The sequence below is a fragment of the Dendrobates tinctorius genome, unplaced genomic scaffold (assembly GCF_039654945.1).
Source record: "Dendrobates tinctorius isolate UK_male_01 unplaced genomic scaffold, ASM3965494v1 ptg000209l, whole genome shotgun sequence".
NCBI classification, from domain to species: domain Eukaryota; kingdom Metazoa; phylum Chordata; class Amphibia; order Anura; family Dendrobatidae; genus Dendrobates; species Dendrobates tinctorius.
The window spans coordinates 3,614,174-3,637,308 of NW_027361876.1; positions in this window are offsets into that span (position 1 = coordinate 3,614,174).

Below are 23,135 nucleotides of genomic sequence, written 5' to 3' on the forward strand. Positions count from 1 at the left end.
AGCTGTTTAGCGGCCGCCACCCGATGAATACGGTCACGCTCGGCCTAAAACGCCCGTGGCACAAGCACAGCACCTCTTTGGGTGTTTTGAAGAAAAAAAAAATCGGAAGGAAAATTGGGCAAAACGCATGACCCCGGACCTGCAAGCGCGGGTTCTTCTCCCATTCGGGTTCGGGCCAAGACTCATGCGGCCGTCACCCGACGAATGCGGTCACGCTCGGCCTAGAACGGCCTGTGGCAAAAGTCCAGCACCTCTTTGGGTGTTTTGAAGAAAAAAAAAAAATCGGAAGGAAAATTGGGCAAAACGCATGACCCGGCCGCCACCCGACGAATGCAGTCACGCTCGGCCTAGAACGACCCGTGGCACAAACCCAGCACCTCTTTGGGTGTTTTGAAGAAAAAAAAAATCGGATGGGAAAATGCATGACCCCGGACCTGCAAGCGCGGGCTCGTCTCCCATTCGGGTTTGGGGCAAGGATCAAGCTGCTTAGTGGCCGCCACCTGACGAATGCGGTCACGCTCGGCCTCGAACGGCCAGTGGCACAAGCACAGCCCCTCTTTGGGTGTTTTGAAGAAAAAAAAAATCGGAAGGGAAATGGGGCAAAACGCATGCCCCTGGACCTGCAAGCGCGGGCTCGTCTCCCATTCGGGTTCGAGCCAAGGCTCAAGGTGCTTTGCAGCCTCCACACGACGAATGCGGTCACGATCGGCCTCGAACCGCCCGTGGCGCAAGCCCAGCACCTATTGGGTGTTTTGAAGAAAAAAAAAATCGGAAGGGAAATTGGGCAAAACGCATGACCCCGGACCTGCAAGCGCGGGATCGTCTCCCATTCGGGTTCGGGCCAAGGCTCAAGCGGCCGCCACCCGACGAATGCGGTCACGCTCGGCCTAGAACGGCCCGTGGCACACGCCCAGCACCTCTTTGGGTGTTTTGAAGAAAAAAATAATCGGAAGGGAAATTGGGCAATACACATGACCCCGGACCTGCAGGCGCAGGCTCATCTCCCAATCGGGTTTGGGGAAAGGCTCAAGTTGCTTAACGGCCACCACCCGACGAATGCGGTCACGCTCAGCCTAGAACGGCCCGTGGCACAAGCCCAGCACCTCTTTGGGTGTTTTGAAGAAAAAAAAAATCGGAAGGGAAATTGGGCAAAAAGCATGACCCCGGACCTGCTAGCGTGGGCTCATCTCCCATTTGGGTTAAGGCTCAAGCTGCTTAGCGGCCACCACCCGACAAATGCGGTCACGCTCGGCCTAGAACGGCCCATGGCACAAGCCCAGCATATCTTTGGGTGTTTTGAAGGAAAAAAAAATCGGAAGGGAAATTGGGCAAAACGCATGACCCCGGACCTGCAAGCGCGGGCTTCTCTCCCATTCGGGCTCGGGCCAAGGCTCAAGCTGCTTAGCGGCCGCCACCCGACAAATGCGTTCACGCTCGGCATAGAATGTCCCGTGCCACAAGCCCAGCACCTCTTTGGGTGTTTTGAAGAAAAAAAAAATCGGAAGGGAAATTGGGCAAAACGCATGACCCCGGACCTGCAATCGCGGGCTCGTCTCCCATTCGGGTTCGGGGCAAGGCTCAAGCGGCCGTCACCCGACGAATGCGGTCACGCTCGGCCTAGAACGGCCCGTGGAATAAGCCCAGCACCTCTTTGGGTGTTTTGAAGAAAAAAAAAATCGGAAGGGAAATTAGGCAAAATGCATGCCCACGGCCCTGCAAGAGCGAGCTTGTCTCACATTCGGGTTCGGGCCAAGGCTCAAGCAGCTTAGTGGCCGCCACCCGCCGAATGCGGTCACGCTCAGCCTAGAACGGCCCGTGGCACAAGCTCAGCACCTCTTTGGGTGTTTTGAAGAAAAAAAAAATCGGAAGGAAAATTGGGCAAAACGCATGACCCCGGATCTGCACGTGCAGGGTTGTCTCCCAATCGGGTTCGGGCCAAGGCTCTAGCTGCTTAGCGGCTGCCACCCGACGAATGCGGTCACACTCGGCCTAGAACGGCCCGTGGCACAAGCCCAGCACCTCTTTGGGTGTTTTGAAGAAAAAAAAAATCGGAAGGGAAATTGGGCAAAACGCATGACCCCGGACCTGCAAGCGCGGGCTCGTCTCCCATTCGGGTTCGGGTCAAGGCTCAAGCGGCCTCCACCCAACGAATGCGGTCATGCTCAGCCTAGAACGGCCAGTGGCACAAGCCCAGCACCTCTTTGGGTGTTTTGAAGAAAAAGAAAATCGGAAGGGAAATTGGGCAAAACGCATGACCCCGGACCTGCAAGCGTGGGCTCGTCTCCCATTCGGGTTCGGGCCAAGGATCTAGCTGCTTAGCGGCCGCCACCCGACAAATGCGCTCACGCTCGGCCTAGAACAGCCCGTGGCATGAGCCCAGCACCTCTTTGGGTGTTTTGAAGAAAAAATAAATCGGAAGGGAAATTGGGCAAAACGCATGACCCCTGCAAGCGCGGGCTCGTCTCCCACTCGGGTTCGGGCCAAAGCTCAAGCGGCCGCCACCCGACGAATGCGGTCACGCTCGGCCTAGAACGGCCCGTGGCACAATCCCAGCACCTCTTTGGGAGTTTTGAAGAAAAAAAAATCAGAAGGGAAATTGGGCAAAAAGCATGACCCCGAACCAGCAAACGCAGGCTCGTCTCCCATTCGGGTTCGGGCCAAGGCTCAAGCGGCCGCCACCCGACGAATGCGATCACACTCAGCCTAGAACGGCCCGTGGAACAAGCCCAGCACCTCTTTGGGTGTTTTGAAGAAAAAAAAAAATCGGAAGGGAAATTGGGCAAAACGCATGACCCTGGACCTGCAAGGGCGGGCTCGTCTCCCATTCGGGTTCGGGCCAAGGATCAAGCTGGTAAGCGGCTGCCACCCGACGAATGCGGTCACGCTCGGCCTAGAACTGCCCGTGGCACAAGCCCAGCACCTCTTTGGGTGTTTTGTAGAAAAAAAAAATCGGAAGGGAAATTGGGCAAAACGCATGACCCCGGACCAGCAAGCCTGGGATCGTCTCCCATTTGGGTTCGGGCCAAGGCACAAGCGGCCGCCACACGACGAATGCGGTCACGCTCGGCCTAGAACGGCCTCTGGCACAAGCCCAACACCTCTTTGGGTGTTTTGAAGAAAAAAAAAATCGGAAGGGAAATTGGGCAAAACGCATGACCCCGGACCTGCAAGCGCGGGCTCTTCTCCCATTCGGGTTCGGGCCAAGGTTCAAGCTGCTTAGCGGCCGCCACCCGACGAATTCGGTCATGCTTGGCCTAGAACAGCCCGTGGAACAACCCCAGCACCTCTTTGGGTGTTTTGAAAAAAAAAAAATCGGAAGGGAAATTGGGCAAAACGCATGACCCCGGACCTGCAAGCGCGGGCTCGTCTCCCATTCGGGTTCGGGCCAAGGCTCAAGCGGCCGCCATCCGAGGAATGTGGTCGCGCTCGGCCTAGAACGGCCCGTGGCGCAAGCCCAGCACCTCTTTGGGTGTTTTGAAGAAAAAAAAAATCGGAAGGGAAACTGGGCAAAACGCATGACCCCGCACCTGCAAGCGCAGGCTCCTCTCCCATTCGGGTTCGGGGCAAGGCTCAAGCTGCTTAGCGGCCACCTCCCGACGAATGCGGTCATGCTCGGCATAGAACGGCCCGTGGCACAAGCCCAGCACCTCTTTGGGTGTTTTGAAGAAAAAAAAAATCGGAAGGGAAGTTGGGCAAAACGCATGACCCCGGACCTGCAAGCGAGGGCTCGTCTCCCATTCGGGTTTGGGCCAAGGCACAAGCTGCTTAACGGCCGCCACCCGACGAATGCGGTCACGCTCAGCCTAGAGCGGCCCGTGTCGCAAGCCCCGCACCTCTTTGGGTGTTTTGAAGAAAAAAAAAATCGGAAGGGAAATTGGGCAAAACGCATGACCCCGGACCTGCAAGCGCGGGCTCGTCTCCTATTCGGGTTCAGGCCAAGGCTCAAGCTGCTTAGCAGCCGCCACCCGACAAATGCGGTCACGCTCGGCCTAGAACGGCCCATGGAACAAGCCCAGCATCTCTTTGGGTGTTTTGAAGGAAAAAAAAATCGGAAGGAAAATTGGGCAAAACTCGTGACCCCGGACCTGCAAGCGCGGGCTCGTCTCCCATTCGGTTTCGGGCCAAGGATCATGCTGATTAGCGGGCGCCACCCTACGAATGCGTTCACGCTCGGCCTAGAACGGCCCGTGGCACAAGCCCAGCACCTCTTTGGGTGTTTTGAAGAAAAAAAAAATCGGAAGGGAAATTGGGCAAAAAGCACAACCCTGGACCTGCAAGCACGTCTCCCATTCGGGTTCGGGCCAAGGATAAAGCTGCTTAGCGTCCTCCACACGACCAATGCGGTCACGCTCGGCCTAGAACTACCTGTGGCACAAGTCTAGCACCTCTTTGGGTGTTTTGAAGAAAAAAAAAATCGGAAGGGAAATTGGGCAAAACGCATGACCCCGGACCTGCAAGCGCGGGATCGTCTCCCATTCGGGTTCGGGCCAAGGCTCAAGCGGCCGCCACCCGACGAATGCGGTCACGCTCGGCCTAGAACGGCCCGTGGCACACGCCCAGAACCTCTTTGGGTGTTTTGAAGAAAAAAATAATCGGAAGGGAAATTGGGCAAAACGCATGACCCAGGACCTGCAAGCGCGGGATCGTCTCCCATTCGGGTTCGGGCAAAGGCTCAAGCGGCCGCCACCCGACGAATGCGGTCACGCTCGGCCTAGAACGGCCCGTGGCACACGCCCAGCACCTCTTTGGGTGTTTTGAAGAAAAAAAAAATCGGAAGGGAAATTGGGCAATACACATGACCCCGGACCCACAAGCGCAGGCTCATCTCCCATTCGGGTTTGGGGCAAGGATCAAGTTGCTTAGCGGCCACCACCTGACAAATGCGGTCACGCTCGGCCTAGAACGGCCCATGGAACAAGCCCAGCATATCTTTGGGTGTTTTGAAGGAAAAAAAAATCGGAAGGGAAATTGGGCAAAACGCATGACCCCGGACCTGCAAGCGCGGGCTTCTCTCCCATTCGGGCTCGGGCCAAGGCTCAAGCTGCTTAGCGGGCGCCACCCGACAAATGCGTTCACGCTCGGCATAGAACGTCCCGTGGCACAAGCCCAGCACCTCTTTGGGTGTTTTGAAGAAAAAAAAAATCGGAAGGGAAATTGGGCAAAAAGCATGACCCTGGACCTGCAAGCGCAGGCTTGTCTCCCATTTGGGTTCGGGCCAAGGCTAAAGCTGCTTAGCGGCCTCCACACGACGAATGCGGTCACGCTCGGCCTAGAACGGCCCGTGGCACAAGTCTAGCACCTCTTTGGGTGTTTTGAAGAAAAAAAAAATCGGAAGGGAAATTGGGCAAAATGCATGACCCCGGACCTGCAATCGCGGGCTCGTCTCCCATTCGGGTTCGGGGCAAGGCTCAAGCAGCCGTCACCCGACGAATGCGGTCACGCTCGGCCTAGAACGGCCCGTGGAATAAGCCCAGCACCTCTTTGGGTGTTTTGAAGAAAAAAAAAATCGGAAGGGAAATTAGGCAAAATGCATGCCCACGGCCCTGCAAGAGCGAGCTTGTCTCACATTCGGGTTCGGGCCAAGACTCAAGCAGCTTAGTGGCCGCCACCCGCCGAATGCTGTCACGCTCAGCCTAGAACGGCCCGTGGCACAAGCTCAGCACCTCTTTGGGTGTTTTGAAGAAAAAAAAAATCGGAAGGAAAATTGGGCAAAACGCATGACCCCGGATCTGCACGTGCAGGGTCGTCTCCCAATCGGGTTCGGACCAAGGCTCTAGCTGCTTAGCGGCTGCCACCCGACGAATGCGGTCACGCTCGGCCTAGAACGGCCCGTGGCACAAGCCCAGCACCTCTTTGGGTGTTTTGAAGAAAAAAAAAATCGGAAGGGAAATTGGGCAAAACGCATGACCCCGGACCTGCAAGCGCGGGCTCGTCTCCCATTCGGGTTCGGGCCAAGGCTCAAGCGGCCTCCACCCAACGAATGCGGTCATGCTCAGCCTAGAACGGCCAGTGGCACAAGCCAAGCACCTCTTTGGGTGTTTTGAAGAAAAAGAAAATCGGAAGGGAAATTGGGCAAAACGCATGACCCCGGACCTGCAAGCGTGGGCTCGTCTCCCATTCGGGTTCGGGCCAAGGATCAAGCTGCTTAGCGGCCGCCACCCGACAAATGTGGTCACGCTCGGCCTAGAACAGCCCGTGGCACAAGCCCAGCACCTCTTTGGGTGTTTTGAAGAAAAAATAAATCGGAAGGGAAATTGGGCAAAACGCATGACCCCTGCAAGCGCGGGCTCGTCTCCCACTCGGGTTCGGGCCAAAGCTCAAGCGGCCGCCACCCGACGAATGCGGTCACGCTCGGCCTAGAACGGCCCGTGGCACAATCCCAGCACCTCTTTGGGAGTTTTGAAGAAAAAAAAAATCAGAAGGGAAATTGGGCAAAAAGCATGACCCCGAACCTGCAAACGCAGGCTCGTCTCCCATTCGGGTTCGGGCCAAGGCTCAAGCGGCCGCCACCCGACGAATGCGGTCACGCTCGGCCTAAAACGGCCCGTGGCACAAGCCCAACACCTCTTTGGGTGTTTTGAAGAAAAAAAAAATCGGAAGGGAAATTGGGCAAAACGCATGACCCCGGACCTGGAAGCGCGGGCTTGTCTCCCATTCGGGTTCGGGCCAAGGCTCAAGTGGCCGCCACCCGATGAATGCGGTCACGCTCGGCCTAGAACGGCCCGTGGCACAAGCCCAGCACCTCTTTGGGTGTTTTGAAGAAAAAAAAAAATCGTAAGGGAAATTGGGCAAAACACATGACACCGGACCTGCAAGCGCCTGCTCATCTCCCATTCGGGTTCGGGCCAAGGCTCAAGCTGCTTAGCGGCCACCACCCAACGAATGCGGTCACGCTTGGCCTAGAATGGCCCATGGCACACGCCCAGCACCTCTTTGGGTGTTTTGAAGAAAATAAAAAATCGGAAGGGAAATTGGGCAAAACGCATGACCCCGGACCTGCAGGCGCGGGGTCGTCTCCCATTCGGGTTCGGGCCAAGGCTCAAGCGGCCGCCAATCGACGAATGCGGTCACGCTCGGCCTAGAACGGCCCGTGGCACAAGCCCAGCACCTCTTTGGGTGTTTTGAAGAAAAAAAAAATCGTAAGGGAAATTGGGCAAAATGCATGACCCCGGACTCGTCTCCCATTCGGGTTCGGGCCAAGGATCAAGCTGCTTAGCGGCCACCACCCGAAGAATGCGGTCATGCTCAGCCTAGAACGGACCACGGCACAAGCCCAGCATCTCTTTGGGTGTTTTGAAGGAAAAAAAAATCGGAAGGGAAATTGGGCAAAACGCATGACACCGGACCTGCAAGCGCGGGCTTGTCTCCCATTCGGGTTCGGGCCAAGGCGCTTAGCGGCCGCCACCCGATGAATGCGTTCACGCTCGGCCTAGAACGGCCCGTGGCACAAGCCCAGCACCTCTTTGGGTGTTTTGAAGAAAAAAAAAATCGGAAGGGAAATTGGGCAAAAAGCATGACCCTGGACCTGCAATCGCGGGCTCGTCTCCCCTTCGGGTTCGGGCCAAGGATCAAGCGGCCGTCACCCGACGAATGCGGTCACGCTCGGCCTAGAACGGCCCGTGGAACAAGCCCAGCACCTCTTTGGGTGTTTTGAAGAAAAAAAAAATCGGAAGAGAAATTGGGCAAAATGCATGCCTACGGCCCTGCAAGAGCGAGCTCGTCTCCCATTTGGGTTAAGGCTCAAGCAGCTTAGCGGCCACCACCCGACGAATGCGGTCACGCTCGGCCTAGAACGGCCCGTGGCACAAGCCCAGCACCTCTTTGGGTGTTTTGAAGAAAAAAAAAATCGGAAGGGAAATTGGGTAAAACGCATGACCCCGGATCTGCAAGTGCAGGCTTGTCTCCCATTCGGGTTCGGGCCAAGGCTCTAGCTGCTTAGCGGCTGCCACCCGACGAATGCGGTCATGCTCGGCCTAGAACGGCCCATGGAACAAGCCCAGCACCTCTTTGGGTGTTTTGAAGAAAAAAAAAAATCGGAAGGGAAATTGGGCAAAACGCATGCCCCCGGACCTGCAAGCGCGGGATCGTCTCCCATTCAGGTTCGGGCTAAGGTTCAAGCTGCTTAGCGGCCGACGCCCGACGAATTCGGTCATGCTTTGCCTAGAACTGCCCGTGTCACAAGCCCAGCACCTCTTTGGGTGTTTTGAAGAAAAAAAAAATCGGAAGGGAAATTGGGTAAAACGCATGACCCCGGACCTGCAATCGCGGGCTCGTCTCCCATTCGGGTTCGGGCCAAGGCTCAAGCGGCCGTCACCCGACGAATGCGATCACACTCGGCCTAGAACGGCCCGTGGAACAAGCCCAGCACCTCTTTGGGTGTTTTGAAGAAAAAAAAAATCGGAAGGGAAATTGGGCAAAACGCATGACCCTGGAGCTGCAAGGGCGGGCTCGTCTCCCATTCGGGTTCGGGCCAAGGCTCAAGCTGCTAAGCGGCTGCCACCCGACGAATGCGGTCACGCTTGGCCTAGAACTGCCCGTGGCACTAGCCCAGCACCTCTTTGGGTGTTTTGAAGAAAAAAAAAATCGGAAGGGAAATTGGGCAAAACGCATGACCCCGGACGAGCAAGCCCGGGATCGTCTCCCATTCGGGTTCGGGACAAGGCACAAGCGGCCGCCACACAACGAATGCGGTCACGCTCGGCCTAGAACGGCCTCTGGCACAAGCCCAACACCTCTTTGGGTGTTTTGAAGAAAAAAAAAATCGGAAGGGAAATAGGGCAAACCGCATGACCCCGGACCTGCAAGCGCGGGCTCGTCTCCCATTCGGGTTCAGGCCAAGGTTCAAGCTGCTTAGCGGCCGCCACCCGACGAATTCGGTCATGCTTGGCCTAGAACAGCCCGTGGAAAAACCCCAGCACCTCTTTGGGTGTTTTGAAAAAAAAAAAATCGGAAGGGAAATTGGGCAAAACGCATGACCCCGGACCTGCAAGCGCGGGCTCGTCTCCCATTCGGGTTCGGGCCAAGGCTCAAGCGGCCGCCAACCGAGGAATGTGGTCGCGCTCGGCCTAGAATGGCCCGTGGCGCAAGCCCAGCACCTCTTTGGGTGTTTTGAAGAAAAAAAAAATCGGAAGGGAAACTGGGCAAAATGCAAGACCCCGAACCTGCAAGCGCGGGCTCGTCTCCCATTCGGGTTAAGGCTCAAGCTGCTTAGCGGCCGACACCCGACGAATGCGGTCACGCTCGGCCAAGAACTGCCCGTGGCACAAGCCCAGCATCTCTTTGGGTGTTTGGAAGAAAAAAAAAATCGGAAGGGAAATTGGGCAAAACGCATGACCCCGGACCTGCAAGCGCGGGTTCGTCTCCCATTCGCGTTCGGGCCAAGGCTCAAGCGGCCCCCACCCGACGAATGCAGTCACGCTCGCCGTAGAACAGCCCGTGGCACAAGTCAAGAATCTCTTTGGGTGTTTTGAAGAAAAAAAAAATCGGAAGGGAAATTGGGCAAAACGCATGACCCCGGACCTGTAAGCGCGGGCTCGTCTCCCATTCGGGTTCGGGCCAAGGCTCAAGCGGCCGCCACCCGACGAATGCGGTCACGCTCGGCTTAGAACGGCCCGTGGAACAAGCCCAGCACCTCTTTGGGTGTTTTGAAGAAAAAAAAATCGGACGGGAAATTGGGCAAAACGCATGACCCCGGACCTGCAAGCGCAGGCTCGTCTCCCATTCGGGTTCGGGCGAGGGCTTAAGCTGCTTAGCGGCCGCCACCCGACGAATGCGTTCACGCTCGTCCTAGAACGGCCCGTGGAACAAGCCGAGCACCTCTTTGGGTGTTTTGAAGAAAAAAAAAATCGGAAGGGAAATTGGGCAAAATACATGACCCCGGACCTGCAAGCGCAGGCTCGTCTCCCATTCGGGTTCGGGCCAAGGCTCAAGCGGCCGCCACCAGACGAATTTGGTCACGCTCGGCCTAGAACGGCCCGTGGCACAAGCCCAGCACCTCTTTGGGTGTTTTGAAGAAAAAAAAAAATCGGAAGGTAAAAATGCATGACCCCAAACCTGCAAGCGTGGGCTCGTCTCCCATTCGGGTTTGGGCCAAGGCTCAGGCTGCTTAGCGGCCGCCACCCGACGAATGCGGTCTCGCTCGGCATAGAACGGCCCGTGGCACAAGCCCAGCACCTCTTTGAGTGTTTTGAAGAAAAAAAAAATCGGAAGGAAAATAGGGAAAAACGCATGACCCCGCACCTGCAAGCGCAGGCTCCTCTCCCATTCGGGTTCGGGGCAAGGCTCACGCTGCTTAGCGGCCACCTCCCGACGAATGCGGTCACGCTCGGCCTAGAACTGCCCGTGGCACAAACCCAGCACCTCTTTGGGTGTTTTGAAGAAAAAAAAAATCGGATGGGAAATTGGGCAAAATGCATGACCCCGGACCTGCAAGCGCGGGCTCGTCTCCCATTCGGGTTTGGGGCAAGGATCAAGCTGCTTAGCGGCCGCCACCTGACGAATGCGGTCACGCTCGGCCTCGAACAGCCAGTGGCATAAGCACAGCCCCTATTTGGGTGTTTTGAAGAAAAAAAAAATCGGAAGGGAAATTGGGCAAAACACATGACCCCAGACCTGCACGCGCGGGCTCGTCTCCCATTCTGGTTCGGGCCAAGGCTCAAGCTGCTTAGCGGCCACCACCCGATGAATGCGGTCACGCCCGGCCTAGAACGGCCCATGGCACAAGCCCAGCACCTCTTTGGGTGTTTTGAAGAAAAAAAAAATCAGAAAGGAAATTGGGCAAAACGCATGACCCCGGTCCTGCAAGCACGGGTTCGTCTCCCATTCGGGTTCGGGCCAAGGCTCAAGCGGCCCCCACCTGACGAATGCGGTCACGCTCGGCTTAGAACGGGCCGTGGCACAAGCCCAGCACCTCTTTGGGTGTTTTGAAGAAAAAAAAAATCGGAAGGGAAATTGGGCAAAACGCATGCCCCTGGACCTGCAAGCGCGAGCTCGTCTCCCATTCGGGTTCGAGCCAAGGCTCAAGCTGCTTTGCGGCCGCCACACGACGAATGCGGTCACGATCGGCCTCGAACCGCCCGTGGCGCAAGCCCAGCACCTATTGGGTGTTTTGAAGAAAAAAAAAATCGGAAGGGAAATTGGGCAAAACGCATGACCCCGGACCTGCAAGCGCGGGATCGTCTCCCATTCGGGTTCGGGCCAAGGCTCAAGCGGCCGCCACCCGACGAATGCGGTCACGCTCGGCCTAGAACGGCCCGTGGCACACGCCCAGCACCTCTTTGGGTGTTTTGAAGAAAAAAATAATCGGAAGGGAAATTGGGCAATACACATGACCCCGGACCTGCAGGCGCAGGCTCATCTCCCAATCGGGTTTGGGGAAAGGCTCAAGTTGCTTAACGGCCACCACCCGACGAATGCGGTCACGCTCAGCCTAGAACGGCCCGTGGCACAAGCCCAGCACCTCTTTGGGTGTTTTGAAGAAAAAAAAAATCGGAAGGGAAATTGGGCAAAACGCATAACCCCGGACATGCAAGCGCGGGCTTGTCTCCCATTCGGGTTCGGGCCAAGGCTCAAGCGGCCGCCACCCGATGAATGCGGTCATGCTCGGCCTAGAACGGCCCGTGGCACAAGCCCAGCACCTCTTTGGGTGTTTTGAAGAAAAAAAAAATCGGAAGGGAAATTGGGCAAAACGCATGACCCCGGACCTGCAAGCGCGGGCTTGTCTCCCATTCGGGTTCAGGCCAAGGCTCAAGCTGCTTAGCGGCCGTCACCCGAAGAATGCGGTCACTCTCGGCCTAGAACGGCCCGTGGCGCAAGCCCAGCACCTCTTTGGGTGTTTTGAAGAAAAAAAAAATCGGAAGGGAAATTGGGCAAAACGCATGACCCCGGACCTGCAAGCGCGGGATCGTCTCCCATTCGAGTTCGGGCCAAGGCTCAAGCGTCCGCCACCCGATGAATGCGGTCACGCTCGGCCTAGAACGGCCCGTGGCACAAGCCCAGCACCTCTTTGGGTGTTTTGAAGAAAAAAAAAATCGGAAGGGAAATTGGGCAAAATGCATGACCCCGGACCTGCAAGCGCAGGCTCGTCTCCCATTCGTGTTCGGGGCAAGGCTCAAGCTGCTTAGCGGCCGCCACCCGACGAATGCAGTCACGCTTGGCCTAGAACGCCCCGTGGCACAAGCCCAGCACCTCTTTGGGTGTTTTGAAGAAAAAAAAAATCGGAAGGGAAATTGGGCAAAACGCATAACCCCGGATCTGCAGGCGCGGGCTCGTCTCCCATTCGGGTTCGGGCCAAGGCTCAAGCTGCTTAGCGGCCGCCACCCGACGAATGCAGTCACGCTCGGCCTAGAACGGCCCGTGGCACAAGCCCAGCACCTCTTTGGGTGTTTTGAAGAAAAAAAAAATCGGAAGGGAAATTGGGCAAAACGCATGACCCCGGACCTGCAAGCGCGGGCTCGTCTCCCATTCGGGTTCGGGCCAAGGCTCAAGCGGCCGCCATCCGACGAATGCGGTCACGCTCGGCCTAGAACGGCCTGTGGCACAAGTCCAGCACCTCTTTGGGTGTTTTGAAGAAAAAAAAAATCGGAAGGGAAATACGCATGACCCCTGACCTGCAAGCGCGGGCTCGTCTCCCATACGGGTTTGGGCCGAGGCTCAAGCGGCCGCCACCCGACGAGTGCGGTCACGCTCGGCCTAGAACAGCCCGTGGCACAAGCCCAGCACCTCTTTGGGTGTTTTGAAGAAAAAAAAAATCGGAAGGGAAATTGGGCAAAATGCTTGACCCCGGAGCTGCAAGCGCGGGCTTGTCTCCCATTCGTGTTCGGGCCAAGGCTCAAGCTGCTTAGCGTCCGCCACCCGACAGATGCGGTCACGCTTGGCCTAGAACGGCCCGTTGCACAAGCCCAGTACCTCTTTCGGTGTTTTGAGGAAAAAAAAAATCGGAAGGGAAATTGGGCAAAACGCATGACCCCGGAGCTGCAAGCGCGGGCTCGTCTCCCATTCGTGTTCGGGCCAAGGCTCAAGCTGCTTAGCGGCCGCCACCCGACAAATGCGGTCACGGTTCGCCTAGAACGGCCCGTTGCACAAGCCCAGCACCTCTTTCGGTGTTTTGAGGAAAAAAAAAATCGGAAGGGAAATTGGGCAAAATGCATGACCCCGGAGCTGCAAGCGTGGGCTCGTCTCCCATTCGTGTTCGGGCCAAGGCTCAAGCTGCTTAGCAGCCGCCACCCGACGAATGCGGTCACACTTGGCCTAGAACGGCCCGTGGCACAAGCCCAGCACCTCTTTGGGTGTTTTGAAGAAAAAAAGAAATCGGAAGGGAAATTGGGCAAAACGCATGACCCCGGACCTGCAAGCGCGGGCTTGTCTCCCATTCGGGTTCGGGCCAAGGCTCAAGCTGCTTAGCGGCCGCCACCCGACGAATGCGGTCACGCTTGGCCTAGAACGGCCTGTGGCACAAGCCCAGCACCTCTTTGGGTGTTTTGAAGAAAAAAAAAATCGGAAGGGAAATTGGGCAAAACGCATGACACCGGACCTGCAAGCGCGGGCTCGTCTCCCATTCGGGTTCGGGCCAAGGCTCAAGCGGCCGCCATCCGACAAATGCGATCACGCTCGGCCTAGAACGGCCTGTGGCACAAGTCCAGCACCTCTTTGGGTGTTTTGAAGAAAAAAAAAATCGGAAGGGAAATTGGGCAAAACGCATGACCCCGGACCTGCAAGCGCAGGCTCGTGTCCCATTCGGGTTCGGGACAAGGCTCAAGCGGCCGCCACCCGACAAATGCGGTCACGCTCGGCCTAGAACGGCCCGTGGCACAAGCCCAGCACCTCTTTGGGTGTTTTGAAGAAAAAAAAAATCGGAAGGGAAATTGGGCAAAATGCATGACCCCGGACCTGCAAGCGCGGGCTCTTCTCCCATTCGTGTTCAGGCCAAGGATCAAGCTGCTTAGCGGCCGCCACCCGACGAATGCGGTCACGCTTGGCCTAGAACGGCCCGTGGTACAAGCCCAGCACCTCTTTGGGTGTTTTGAAGAAACAAAAAATCGGAAGGGAAATTGGGCAAAACGCATGACCCCGGACCTGCAAGTGTGGGCTCGTCTCCCATTCGGGTTCGAGACAATGCTCAAGCTGCTAAGCGGCCGCCACCCGACGAATGCGGTCACGCTCGGCCTAGAACGGCCCGTGGCACACGCCCAGCACCTCTTTGGGTGTTTTGAAGAAAAAAAAAATCGGAAGGGAAATTGGGCAAAACGCATGACCCCGGACCTGCAAGCGCGGGCTCGTCTCCCATTCGGGTTCGGGCCGAGGCTCAAGCGGCCGCCATCCGACGAATGCGGTCACGCTCGTCCTAGAACGGCCTGTGGCACAAGTCCAGCACCTCTTTGGGTGTTTTGAAGAAAAAAAAAATCGGAAGGGAAATTGGGCAAAACGCATGACCCCGGACCTGCAAGCGCGGGCTCTTCTCCCATTCGGGTTCGGGCCAAGGCTCAAGCGGCCGCCACCCGACGAATGCGGTAACGCTCGGCCTAGAACGGCCCGTGGCACAAACCCAGCACCTCTTTGGGTGTTTTGAAGAAAAAAAAAATCGGAAGGGAAATTGGGCAAAAAGCATGACCCCGGACCTGCAAGCGCGGGCTTGTCTCCCATTCAGGTTCGGGACAAGGCTCAAGCGGCCGCCACCCGACGAATGCGGTCACGCTTGGCCTAGAACGGCCCGTGGCACAAGCCCAGCACCTCTTTGGGTGTTTTGAAGAAAAAAAAAATCGGAAGGGAAAATGAATAGCCCCGGACCTGCAAGCGCGGGCTCGTCTCCCATTCGGGGCCGGGCCAAGGCTCAAGCTGCTTAGCGGCCGCCACCCGCCGAATGCGGTCAAGCTCTGCCTAGAACGGCCCGAGGCACAAGCCCAGCACCTCTTTGGGTGTTTTGAAGAAAAAAAAAATTGGAAGGGAAATTGGGCAAAACGCATGACCCCGGACCTGCAAGCGCGAGCTTGTCTCCCATTCGGGTTCGGGCCAAGGCTCAAGCGGCCGCCATCCGACGAATGCGGTCACGCTCGGCCTAGAACGGCCTGTGGCACAAGCCCAGCACCTCTTTGGGTGTTTTGAAGAAAAAAAAAATCGGAAGGGAAATTGGGCTAAATGCATGACCCCGGACCTGCAAGCGCGGGCTCGTCTCCCATTCGGGTTCGTGCCAAGGCTCAAGCGGCCACCACCCGACGAATGCGGTCACGCTCGGCCTAGAACGGCCCGTGGCACAAGCCCAGCACCTCTTTGGGTGTTTTGAAGAAAAAAAAAATCGGAAGGGAAATTGGGCAAAATGCATGACGCCGGACCTGCAAGCGCGGGCTCGTCTCCCATTCGTGTTCGGTCCAAGGCTCAAGCTGCTTAGCGGCCGCCACCCGACGAATGCGGTCACGCTTGGCCTAGAACGGCCTGTGGCACAAGCCCAGCACCTCTTTGGGTGTTTTGAAGAAAAAAAAATCGGAAGGGAAATTGGGCAAAATGCATGACCCCGGACCTGCAAGCGCGGGCTCGTCTCCCATTCGTGTTCGGGCCAAGGCTCAAGCTGCTTAGCGGCCGCCACGCGACGAATGCGGTCACACTTGGCCTAGAACGGCCCGTGGCACAAGCCCTGCACCTCTTTGGGTGTTTTGAAGAAAAAAAAAATCGGAAGGGAAATTGGGCAAAACGCATGACCCCGGACCTGCAAGCGCGGGCTCGTCTCCCATTCGGGTTCTGGCCAAGGTTCAAGCTGCTTAGCGGCCGCCACCCGACGAATGCGGTCACGCTCGGCCTAAAACGGCCCGTGGCACACGCCCAGCACCTCTTTGGGTGTTTTGAAGAAAAAAAAAATCGGAAGGGAAATTGGGCAAAACGCATGACCCCGTACCTGCAAGCGCGGGCTCGTCTCCCATTCGGGTTCGGGCCAAGGCTCAAGCGGCCGCCATCCGACGAATGCGGTCACGCTCGGCCTAGAACGGTCTGTGGCACAAGTCCAGCACCTCTTTGGGTGTTTTGAAGAAAAAAAAAATCGGAAGGGAAATTGGGCAAAACGCATGACCCCAGACCTGCAAGTGCGGGCTCGTCTCCCATTCGGGTTCGGTCCAAGGCTCAAGCGGCCGCCACTCGACCAATGCAGTCTCGCTTGGCCTAGAACGGCCCGTGGCACAAGCCCAGCACCTCTTTGGGTGTTTTGAAGAAAAAAAAAATCAGAAGGGAAATTGGGCAAAACGCATGACCCCGGACCTCCAAGCGCGGGCTTGTCTCCCATTCGGGTTCGGCCCAAGGCTCAAGCGGCCGCCACCCGACGAATGCGGTCACGCTCGGCCTAGAACGGCCCGTGGCACAAGCCCAGCACCTCTTTGGGTGTTTTGAAGAAAAAAAAAATCGGAAGGGAAATTGGGCAAAATGCATGATGCCGGACCTGCAAGCGCGGGCTCGTCTCCCATTCGTGTTCGGGCCAAGGATCAAGCTGCTTAGCGGCCGCCACCCGATAAATGTGGTCACGCTTGGCCTAGAATGGCCCGTTGCACAAGCCCAGCACCTCTTTCGGTGTTTTGAAGAAAAAAAAAATCGGAAGGGAAATTGGGCAAAATGCATGACCCCGGACCTGCAAGCGCGGGCTCGTCTCCCATTCGTGTTCGGGGCAAGGCTCAAGCTGCTTAGCGGCCGCCACCCGACGAATGCGGTCACGCTTGGCCTAGAACGGCCCGTGGCACAAGCCCAGCACCTCTTTGGGTGTTTTGAAGAAAAAAAAATCGGAAGGGAAGTTGGGCGAAACGCATGACCTCGGACCTGCAAGTGCGGGCTCGTCTCCCATTCGGGTTCGGGACAAGGCTCAAGCGGCTGCCACCCGACAAATGCGGTCACGCTCGGCCTAGAACGGCCCGTGGAACAAGCCCAGCACCTCTTTGGGTGTTTTGAAGAAAAAAAAAATCGGAAGGGAAATTGGGCAAAACGCATGACCCCGGACCTGCAAGCGCAGGCTCGTCTCCCATTCGGGTTCGGGCCAAGGCTCAAGCGGCCGACACCCGACGAATGCGGTCATGCTCGGCCTAGAATGGCCCGTGGCACAAGCCCAGCACCTCTTTGGGTGTTTTGAAGAAAAAAAAAATCGGAAGGGAAATTGGGCAAAATGCATGACCCCGGACCTGCAAGCGCGGTTTCGTCTCCCATTCGGGTTCGGGCCAAGGCTCAAGCAGCCGCCATCCGACGAATGCAGTCACGCTCGGCCTAGAATGGCCTGTGGCACAAGTCCAGCACCTCTTTGGGTGTTTTGAAGAAAAAAAAAATCGGAAGGGAAATTGGGCAAAACGCATGACCCCGGACTTGCAAGCGCGGGCTCGTCTCCCATTCGGGTTCGGTCCAAGGCTCAAGCGGCCGCCACCCGACGGATGCGGTCACGCTCGGCCTAGAACTGCCCATGGCACAAGCCCAGCACCTCTTTGGGTGTTTTGAAGAAAAAAAAAATCGGAAGGGAAATTGGGCAAAAGGCATGACCTCGGACCTGCAAGCGCGGGCTCGTCTCCCATTCGTGTTTGGGTCAAGGCTCAAGCTGCTTAGCGGCCGCCACCCGACGAATACGGTCACGCTCGGCCTAGAACGGCCCGTGGCACAAGGCCAGCACCTCTTTGGGTGTTTTGAAGAAAAAAAAAATCGGAAGGGAAATTGGGCAAAATGCATGACCCTGGACCTGCAAGCGCGGGGTCGTCTCCCATTCGTGTTTGGGACAAGGCTCAAGCTGCTTTGCGGCCGCCACCCGACGAATGCGGTCACGCTTGGCCTAGAACGGCCCGTGGCACAAGCCCAGCACCTCTTTGGGTGATTTGAAGAAAAAAAAAATCGGAAGGGAAATTGGGCAAAACGCTTTACCCCGGACCTGCAAGCGCGGGCTCGTCTCCCATTCGGGTTCGGGCCAAGGCTCAAGCGGCCGCCATCCGACGAATGCGGTCACGCTCGGCCTATAAACGGCCTGTGGCACAAGTCCAGCACCTCTTTGGGTGTTTTGAAGAAAAAAAAAATCGGAAGGGAAATTGGGCAAAACGCATGACCCCGGACCTGCAAGCGCGGGCTCGTCTCCCATTCGGGTTTGGGCTAATGCTCAAGCAGCCGCCATCCGACGAATGCGGTCACGCTCGGCCTAGAACGGTCTGTGGCACAAGTCCAGCACCTCTTTGGGTGTTTTGAAGAAAAAAAAAATCGGAAGGGAAATTGGGCAAAATGCATGACCCCAGACCTGCAAGCGCGGGTTCGTCTCCCATTCGTGTTCGGGCCAAGGCTCAAGCTGCTTAGCGGCCGCCACCCGACGAATGCGGTCACGCTTGGCCTAGAACGTCCCATGGCACAAGCCCAGCACCTCTTTGGGTGTTTTGAAGAAAAAAAAAATCGGAAGGGAAATTGGGCAAAACGCATGACCCCGGACCTGCAAGCGCGGGCTCGTCTCCCATTCGTGTTCAGGCCAAGGGTCAAGCTGCTTAGCAGCCGCCACCCGACGAATGCAGTCACACTCTGCCTAGAACTTCCCTTGGCACAAGCCCAGGACCTCTTTGGGTGTTTTGAAGAAAAAAAACATCGGAAGGGAAATTGGGCAAAATGCATGACCCCGGACCTGCAAGCGCGGGCTTGCCTCCCATTCGGGTTCAGGCCAAGGCTCAAGCGGCCGCCACCCGACGAATGCGGTCACGCTTGGCCTAGAACGGCCCGTGGCACAAGCCCAGCACCTCTTTGGGTGTTTTGAAGAAAAAAAAAATCGGAAAGGAAATTGGGCAAAATTCATGCCCCCGGACCTGCAAGCACGGGCTCGTCTCCCATTTGTGTTTGGGCCAAGGCTCAAGCTGCTTAGCGGCCGCCACCCGACGAATGCAGTCACGCTTGGCCAATAACGGCCCGTGGCACAAGCCCAACACCTGTTTGGGTGTTTTGAAGAAAAAAAAAATCGGAAGGGAAATTGGGCAAAACGCATGACCCCGGACCTGCAAGCGAGGGTTCGTCTCCCATTCGGGTTCGGGCCAAGGCTCAAGAGGCCAACATCCGACGAATGCGGTCACGCTCGGCCTAGAACGGCCTGTGGCACAAGTCCAGCACCTCTTTGGGTGTTTTGAAGAAAAAAAAAATCGGAAGGGAAATTGGGCAAAACGCATGACCCCGGACCTGCAAGCGCGGGCTCGTCTCCCATTCGGGTTCGGGCCAAGGCTCAAGCGGCGGCCACCCGACGAATGCGGTCATGCTCGGCCTAGAATGGCCCGTGGCACAAGCCCAGCACCTCTTTGGGTGTTTTGAAGAAAAAAAAAATCGGAAGGGAAATTGGGCAAAATGCATGACCCCGGACCTGCAAGAGCGGGCTCGTCTCCCATTCGGGTTCGGACCAAGGCTCAAGATGCTAAGCTGCCGCCACCCGACGAATGCGGTCACGCTCAGCCTAGAACGGCCCGTGGCACATGCCCAGCACCTCTTTGGGTGTTTTGAAGAAAAAAAAAATCGGAAGGGAAATTGGGCAAAACGCATGACCCCGGACCTGCAAGCGCGGGCTCGTCTCCCATTCGGGTTCGGGCCGAGGCTCAAGCGGCCGCCATCCGACGAATGCGGTCACGCTCGGCCTAGAACGGCCTGTGGCACAAGTCCAGCACCTCTTTGGGTGTTTTGAAGAAAAAAAAAAATCGGAAGGGAAATTGGGCAAAACGCATGACCCCGGACCTGCAAGCGCTGGATCGTCTCCCATTCGGGTTCGGGCCAAGGCTCAAGCGGCCGCCACCCGACGAATGCGGCCTAGAACGGCCCGTGGCACAAGCCCAGCACCTCTTTGGGTGTTTTGAAGAAAAAAAAAATCGGAAGGGAAATTGGGCAAAATGCATGACCCCGGACATGCAAGCGTGGGCTCGTCTCCCATTCGTGTTCGGTCCAAGGCTCAAGCGGCCGCCACCCGACGAATGCGGTCACGCTTGGCCTAGAACGGCCCGCGGCACAAGCCCAGCACCTCTTTGGGTGTTTTGAAGAAAAAAAAAAATCGGAAGGGAAATTGGGCAAAACGCATGACCCCGGACCTGCAAGTGCGGGCTCATCTCCCATTCGGGTTCGGGCCAAGGCTCAAGCTGCTTAGCGGCCGCCACCCGACGAATGCGGTCACGCTCGGCCTAGAACGGCCCGCGGCACAAGCCCAGCACCTCTTTGGGTGTTTTGAAGAAAAAAAAAAATCGGAAGGGAAATTGGGCAAAACGCATGACCCCGGACCTGCAAGTGCGGGCTCGTCTCCCATTCGGGTTTGGGGCAAGGCTCAAGCTGCTTAGCGGCCGCCACCCGACGAATGCGGTCATGCTTGGCCTAGAACGGCCCGTGGAACAAGCCCAGCACCTCTTTGGGTGTTTTGAAGAAAAAAAAAATCGGAAGGGAAATTGGGCAAAACGCATGACCCCGGACCTGCAAGCGCGGGCTCGTCTCCCATTCGGCTTAGGGGCCGCCATCCGACGAATGCGGTCATGTTCGGCCTAGAACGGCCTGTGGCACAAGTCCAGCACCTCTTTGGGTGTTTTGAAGAAAAAAAAAATCGGAAGGGAAATTGGGCAAAACGCATGACCCTGGACCTGCAAGCGCGGGCTCGTCTCCCATTCGGTTTCGGGACAAGGCTCAAGCGGCCGCCACCCGACTAATGCGGTCACGCTCGGCCTAGAACGGCCCGTGGCACAAGCCCAGCACCTCATTGGGTGTTTTGAAGAAAAAAAAAATCGCAAGGGAAATTGGGCAAAATGCATGACCCCGGACCTGCAAGCGCGGGCTCGTCTCCCATTCGTGTTTGGGCCAAGGATCAAGCTGCTTAGCGGCCGCCACCCGACGAATGTGGTCACGCTTGGCCTAGAACGGCCTGTGGCACAATCCCAGCACCTCTTTGGGTGTTTTGAAGAAAAAAAAAATCGGAAGGGAAATTGGGCAAAATGCATGACCCCGGACCTGCAAGCGCGGTGTCTTCTCCCATTCGGGTTCGGGCCAAGGCTCAAGCTGCTTAGCGGCCGCCACCCAACGAATGCGGTCACGCTCAGCCTAGATCGGCCCGTGGCACAAGCCCAGCACCTCTTTGGGTGTTTTGAAGAAAAAAAAAATCGGAAGGGAAATTGGGCAAAACGCATGACCCCGGACCTGCAAGCGCAGGCTCGTCTCCCATTCGGGTTCGGGACAAGGCTCAAGCGGCCGCCACCCGACAAATGCGGTCACGCTCGGCCTAGAACGGCCCGTGGCACAAGCCCAGCACCTCTTTGGGTGTTTTGAAGAAAAAAAAAATCGGAAGGGAAATTGGGCAAAACGCATGACCCCGGACCTGCAAGCGCGGGGTCGTCTCCCATTCGGGTTCGGGACAAGGCTCAAGCTGCTAAGCGGCCGCCACCCGACGAATGCGGTCACGCTCGGCCTAGAACGGCCCGTGGCACATGCCCAGCACCTCTTTGGGTGTTTTGAAGAAAAAAAAAATCGGAAGGGAAATTGGGCAAAACGCATGACCCCGGACCTGCAAGCGCGGGCTCGTCTCCCATTCGGGTTCGGGGCGAGGATCAAGCGGCCGCCATCCGACGAATGCGGTCACGCTCGTCCTAGAACGGCCTGTGGCACAAGTCCAGCACCTCTTTGGGTGTTTTGAAGAAAAAAAAAATCGGAAGGGAAATTGGGCAAAACGCATGACCCCGGACCTGCAAGCGCGGGCTCGTCTCCCATTCGGGTTCTGGCCAAGGTTCAAGCTGCTTAGCGGCCGCCACCCGACGAATGCGGTCACGCTCGGCCTAAAACGGCCCGTGGCACACGCCCAGCACCTCTTCGGGTGTTTTGAAGAAAAAAAAAATCGGAAGGGAAATTGGGCAAAACGCATGACCCCGGACCTGCAAGCGCGGGCTCGTCTCCCATTCGGGTTCGGGCCAAGGCTCAAGCGGCCGCCATCCGACGAATGCAGTCACGCTCGGCCTAGAACGGTCTGTGGCACAAGTCCAGCACCTCTTTGGGTGTTTTGAAGAAAAAAAAAATCGGAAGGGAAATTGGGCAAAACGCATGACCCCAGACCTGCAAGCGCGGGCTCGTCTCCCATTCGGGTTCGGTCCAAGGCTCAAGCGGCCGCCGCTCGACCAATGCAGTCTCGCTTGGCCTAGAACGGCCCGTGGCACAAGCCCAGCACCTCTTTGGGTGTTTTGAAGAAAAAAAAAATCGGAAGGGAAATTGGGCAAAACGCATGACCCCGGACCTGCAAGCGCGGGCTCGTCTCCCATTCGGGTTCGGGCCAAGGCTCAAGCGGCCGCCACCCGACGAATGCGGTCACGCTCGGCCTAGAACGGCCCGTGGCACAAACCCAGCACCTCTTTTGGTGTTTTGAAGAAAAAAAAAATCGGAAGGGAAATTGGGCAAAATGCATGATGCCGGACCTGCAAGCGCGGGCTCGTCTCCCATTCGTGTTCGGGCCAAGGATCAAGCTGCTTAGCGGCCGCCACCCGATAAATGTGGTCACGCTTGGCCTAGAATGGCCCGTGGCACGCGCCCAGCACCTCTTTGGGTGTTTTTATAGAAAAAAAAAATCGGAAGGGAAATTGGGCAAAATGCAAGACCCCGGACTTGCAAGCGTGGGCTCGTCTCCCATTCGTGTTCGGGCCAAGGCTCAAGCTGCTTAGCGGCCTCCACCAGACGAACGCCGTCACGCTTGGCCTAGAACGGCCCTTGGCACAAGCCCAGCACCTCTTTGGGTGTTTTGAAGAAAAAAAAAATCGGAAGGGAAATTGGGCAAAATGCATGACCCCGGACCTGCAAGCGCGGGCTCGTCTCCCATTCGTGTTTGGGCCAAGGCTCAAGCTGCTTTGCGGCCGCCACCTGACGAATGCGGTCACGCTTGGCCTAGAACGGCCCGTGGCACAAGCCCAGCACCTCTTTGGGTGTTTTGAAGAAAAAAAAAATCGGAAGGGAAATTGGGCAAAATGCATGACCCCGGACCTGCAAGCGCGGGTTCGTCTCTCATTCGGGTTCGGGCCAAGGCTCAAGCAGCCGCCATCCGACGAATGCAGTCACGCTCGGCCTAGAATGGCCTGTGGCACAAGTCCAGCACCTCTTTGGGTGTTTTGAAGAAAAAAAAAATCGGAAGGGAAATTGGGCAAAACGCATGACCCCGGACTTGCAAGCGCGGGCTC